We start from the raw sequence: 6,262 nt of genomic DNA, 5'->3' as shown, positions 1-6,262 counted from the left end.
GTATAGAGGGTTTCCCCTCCATTGACTGGTACAAATTATCTTAAGTGCAGTATCTGCCGGAACAGATGGTATTTATTTGCTCCCCCACTGAGCAAATTAGGCACAAGGCTGTTTTTAATGTGAGGTAAGAACCAGCTCCCCTAAAAGTAGGCAAAAAGGGGGCACTCTGGTTACCAAAAATAATAATTGTCCCAGTATAGAGGGTTTCCCCTCCATTGACTGGCACAAACTATCCTCAGTGCAGCATCTGCCGGAACAGATGGTATTTATTTGCTCCCCCACCGAGCAAATTAGGCACAAGGCCGATTTTTAATGTGAGGAGTGAAGGGAGGGGGAAGGGAAAAAGGGGACCAGCTCCCGAGAGGTGGGAAATGGGAGCTGGTTAAAGGTCAGGCATGTGGGGTTGCCCCCACATCTGGTCTTTGCTAGTCATAGCTAGTCATAGCTTGCAGTATCTGCCGGAACAGATGGTATTTATTTGCTCCCCCACCGAGCAAATTAGGCACAAGGCCGATTTTTAATGTGAGGAGTGAAGGGGAAATGGGGACCAGCTTCCCGGGGAGTAGGGGAGCTGGATAGTGACAATTGGTATGAAGGGTTGCCCCTACATTGACCAAGGTCTTATATGTGGGGTCGCCCCCACATATGGTCTTTGCTTGCAGTATCTGCCGGAACAGATACTACACTTTGATCTTGGCCAACACACAGGTAGGTATATAAAGAATGTAGACACATCGAGAAATACTGCCGATCTCGAATAAACAGATCAATATCAAGTTCAGGTAACGAATAGAGACGCATCCATACAGAAATAAGTAAATAATTCTTCAACTTGTGCTCATTTACTACAAACTTACCTGATCAAAATCGATGATCATCATTGTTGTTGCTGATCATTCTTAATAGTTTCCATTCAAAATCATTCACGTGTGCCTTTTTATCGTGTGCCTTTTTATCGTTTGTTTAATCACAAAGTTCCAGGTGTCAATTCGAATTAACCTACATTCAACGACCTGAACACAACGTTGGATTTCGGTGAGAAAAACAAGTTTTTGTTGAATTTTAAACCAGTTTTGTTTGTTTGTATCGTCTCGTTTCTATAAGCAAAGAAACAAGAACGAAATAAATATGGAGTGTGCAACCTAGCATAATTATATATTACTAGCGGGACCTGTGGAAATTCCACAGCGGCATCTTTCATTTGTAATATATCGCTGCTGGTCATTCTGTGGACGTTCAGAGGGAATGTAGACCCCGCGATATTATTGTAGCCTTTTGTTGAAACTGTAAAAGTATTTATCTAAGTAATCTGGTTAATGTGGTGTCAGAATATATATGGTTATTACGAATTATCTCCAATATCCTTATAGGGTATGTAATATATTTTCAACGGAAACCCCACGATATCATTATACCATCTTAAGACAGAACAGATACTACACTTGATCCTAGCTAGAAGACCAAAAGTGTATATTTTAGTTTCAAGTATGGCCCAAAAGCGACACAATTTTTTTTAATTTAAATTTTTTTTATTGTGTCTTCGATGATCGGGAGATCCTATTTATTAAAAAGAAGGTGATAACATACTACCGACATTAAGTTAGTATATCTATGTACTAATTTAATGTTCCTAGTATGTAATCACTGGGGCTATGACAACAGCATATTGTTTTGACTCTCGAATGTGTATCCGTTAATATCTTATATGCTTTTATATAGGGTGATATGGTTCTCGATTGATTAACTGTGTCTAACTGTGCCGGATATATACTCGAGAGTCAAAACAATGATAAGAATATGCTGTTATCATAGCCCTAGTAATCACCTTCTATTTTCCTTTTTAATAAATAGGATCTCCCGATCGAATAATTTATAATCTGGAAACTGTGACAAACGTACGTATGTTAAAGTACTACGACATTAATATATAGATACTCAACTAATATAAATTCTATAAATGAAAAAAATAGCTGGCCATTCTTTATTCATAAATTATGTATTTAATATACAAAGTTATCTTGTTTATTCTTTCAAAGTCAGACCCAAATAGCAATCCATCTGACTTCTATATTTATTTCAGGCTAGTTTTTTTTTTCTTTTCTTTTTTTTTCTTTTCAATAAATATATATTATTTGCGTAAATTTCCTTTTGAAAATAAATATTTCAGCATGGATATTTTTTTTTACCAATAATTCTTAAACATTAAATGTCACGAGTTATCTCCCTTGATCTCTGCTAAAAATATTTCTTCCTAAAAATATGTTTTTTTAGATAAGCAAAACGAAGTTTTAAAACATCATCGTCTATCCCAGTCAGTTTTGTCACTGAGATATATTGGACTATTGCCAATTATGAACCACATGCACAGGGACGCTCTAAGTGAGGAGTTGGACAGCGAGATGTTTGTTCACATTACATTTAAATTTCTGCATGTTAATATAGTCCGGCAAGCAGCAAGACGCGTTTCTTTAACTACGATTCCGTAACGTCGCGCGTCACACCGAACGACGTCTTTTTATTTTGTATATTTCGACTACGTTTTGGAAGCAACTAAAATATAGTTCCTGGGGAGAATTTTGAAGATATCCGGAACAGTAAAGAAAATAAATCAAGCGGTACTAGAAATAGCAAACACGGAAAGGTCATTTTGAATCGAAAGCCATGTTGTATTTCAGAAGAGTTCCCGATGGGTAGCTAATCTGTACAAGTCCTGGAGAAAAGTTTTTGGTAGGAGCTGTTCTGTATAAGTCTCGAACTTGAAAATTTTGCAGGCAAAGAGCAAAAGGTCTTTTTCATATGAACACGAAAAAACATGTGCGAGAATGCTAAAAAATATTTATTATTTTATGGAGCAATTTTGGTTTCTGATTGGCTGCTAGTAAAACGTGGTTTCATTTCATTGGTCAGTTCCTATCCCCAGTGTCTATAAGTAGATTCTTACAATTTTATTAATCATGCCCTTATTTTGTATTAAAAATCATGCCCTTATTTTGTATTAAAAAAAATATTGTAAATATTGTAAGAACGGTATGAAAAAGACAGATGCGGTTCATGGGTCATCAGGCGGAATACGACATATTAGTTTGATGGAAATATTGAGGGTAGAACAAACAGAGGGCGACAGGGAGAAAGATACATAGACAGTCTCAGCAGCTAGGTACCACCAAAAGTGAAAAGCAACAATGAATTCATGAATGCCTTGAGGAAGAGAGATAGATGGAAAGTCATAGCTGTCAATGCCGGTACCAGGCAGGATACCACTTCATGATGATGATGATGACGATGATATTTTGACCTGTTTAATATTACGTCATCTTATCTCGCCATCTATCGTGAGAACAAATCCATTTCCCAATCCTCGCACTCAGTGCGCCTGTAAAAACTCATACTAGCTCACTTATTCTCTACTCGACATATGCTATGCCTCCGTTTTGTCTAATGAGACAATAGATACCCCTGTAAGGGCAGCTGCGTGTGTAAATGTGAGGCAATGGTTGCGCAATCTGCAACCACACTTCTGCTGCTTAGGCCCAGTGACAAGTAGAAACCTAAGACTGACTGGAAACAATGCCGAGAAAAGCGGAGAGCACATACAGCACCTGGAATTCCCAAATGGTCATCCATTTTTAGTAATGACCAGGCTCAACGTTCCTTAACGTCGGTGATATGACGGGAACCTGTGTGTCAACGTGATTATGCCGTATACTTGACATAGGCTCATTTATAATGTAACAACATGACATGTTGTTAAATATCACTTTTTCACTGTAGAGGTCCCTATATGCTGGAAGATCTTTTTCTCTATCAGATTCTTTCCTCGGGCGGGTCATCTTGGGAATTCCCTCCCTGTTCCCTTTTTCATCAACAGTACCAACATGCATAAAATCAAATGCTATGTGAACAAACATTTTGCTGACCAACTCCCCATCTAGTTTGTCCCCTTTGTAAATCTGGCCTCTACCACGGTTATCCTTTACGCTTCTGTGGGAATATTACCTTATTTGGGGGTGGAATAAATAAATTAAAATAAACACCGAATTGATTCATGAACGGTTCATTAGGTACGATTAATTGGACATCATGATAGGGTGGGTGCGCGTTTTTAATATCTCGACGCTATTAGGTAATAGACGCTATTGGACGCTATTGGACGCTATTGGGTAATGACCACAGTAGATCCACGATTGTTTATTTTAGATAACTGACGTGAAATTGTCTGTCCCTGTGGACCATCTGTAGATCGCTCGAACTCAATTCCAATAGAACGAAAATGTTCAATAAAATCGCCCTTTAAGAATCCAGATAAATAAACATACGTCGAGTTTTCGGACGTTTTTTTGTTTTTGTTTTTTGTTTTTGTTTTTTTGTCTTTTGGAGAGTGATATTTTGTGGGGTTTATTTTTGGTGGGAATCGGATGATTTTTGTTGTTTTTAGGAAAATAATATTTCTATTTGTTTTCCTTTATCAAACGCGCCCAATTATTTCAATAAGAGACTATGACCGTCTGTCGGTCTGTCACGTTTAATTTGTATTAATTGGATTATTCAGACTACCGTTCTAATTTTAAGTGTTATTCTCACAACGCTTCGGACAATATAATCTGCGATCTTCTTTAAATGTATCTTGTCGAATTTGTACGCAATTTCCAACAAAACTCTATATTTATTTTACGGGGGTAGAATGTCCTCGTTCCATTAGCCACAACCGCGTAGAAGTCTAAAGTAATTCGCAATTGTATTCTTAGTATCATTCGCACATTTATTAGAGACACTGTCTGTTTTTCGATCCGTGACGCTGACATTTGAAACATCATTTACAGACGAGATGACGCACATTTATTAGAGACACTGTTGGTTTTTCGGTCCGTGGCGTTGACATTTGAAATATCATTTGCAGACGAGAAGACGCCCATTCATTTAAACACAGTTTGATTTTAGATCCGTGACGCTAACATTTGAAATAGCATTCACAAACGGGATGATGCCAATTCATTAAAGACAGTCTGTTTTTCAGATCCGTGACGCTAACATTTGAAATAAGATTCACAAACGAGATGACGCCCATTCATTAAAAACACTCTGTTTTTCAGATCCGTGACGCTAACATTTAATATAGCTTTCACAACCGAGATGACACCCATTCATTAAAGCTACTGTCTATTTTTCGATCCGTGGCGCTAACATTTGAAATAGTATTCACAAACGAGATGACGCCTATTCATTTAAGAGACTGTTTTTCGATCCGTGACGCTAACATTTGAAATAGCATTTACAAACGAGATGACGCACATTCATTAATGACATTCTGTTTTTAGATCTCTGAGGCTAACATTTGAAGTAGCATTTAAAGACGAGATGACATATACGAGGGACGTGTAATAAGTAATGTCCCTCACCCACTTCCCATAGCAGTAGAGCTACGAAACTTGGCACAGTTATTAGTCTTTCTCTGCATAGGAACCACCCAGAGTTATGCATTTCTCGCATTTTTTGATGCAGCTCTGGAGACCGGTTTTGTAGAACACCTAAGGTTGGTCCTCCAACCACGACGTGACTTCAGACATCAAGCTGCATCATCTGGGAAACGCTTTCCTTTCATAAACAACTTCATGGCTGGGAAGAGGTGAAAGTCAGAGGGTGCAAGTTCAGGAGAGTAGGGAGGAAGGGGTGATTTCATAACCACACGCCCGTGCTTCTTATCTGGCGACATGCGAGTTGTGGACCGGAGCGTTGTCCTGCAGGAGGAGGGTACTTTTGCTGATCTTGCCCCGCCTCTTGATTTTGATATACTTAATTTCCTCAAAAGTGAAGCATAATAGGCTTCTGTAATTGTGGTACCCTTTGCCAGGAAATCTGTCATCACTGCTCCGTTCTAGTCCCAGAAGACTGTGAGCATGACCTTGTCAGCGGAGGGCTGCACCCTTGCCTTCTTTGGAGGTGGTGAGTCCAAGTGCTTCCATAGCATTGACTGGGCTCTGGTCTCTGGATCATAGTGATGGATCCAGGTTTCATCCTGTGTAATCAGTCTTTTGAAAAACTTTGACTCATCTTCTTGGCACATCTCCAAATTCATCCTCGAGCACTCGACGCGTTCTCGCTTCAGGAATGGTGTGAGCAACCTGGGAATCCATCTGGCAGACACCTTATGCATATGCAAATGGTCATGAATGATAGTTTCCACAGATCCGGTACTAATCTTGACATCTTGGGCTATTTGGCGAATCGTAATGCACCGATCTTCTAAAATAACAGTCTCTTGATA

Source organism: Euprymna scolopes, chromosome 29 (assembly GCF_053919585.1).
Source record: "Euprymna scolopes isolate OS-2025 chromosome 29, ASM5391958v1, whole genome shotgun sequence".
In the NCBI taxonomy this organism is placed as follows: domain Eukaryota; kingdom Metazoa; phylum Mollusca; class Cephalopoda; order Sepiida; family Sepiolidae; genus Euprymna; species Euprymna scolopes.
The sequence above is the reverse complement of the archived record's forward strand: the minus strand, read 5'-3'. Positions refer to the sequence as shown.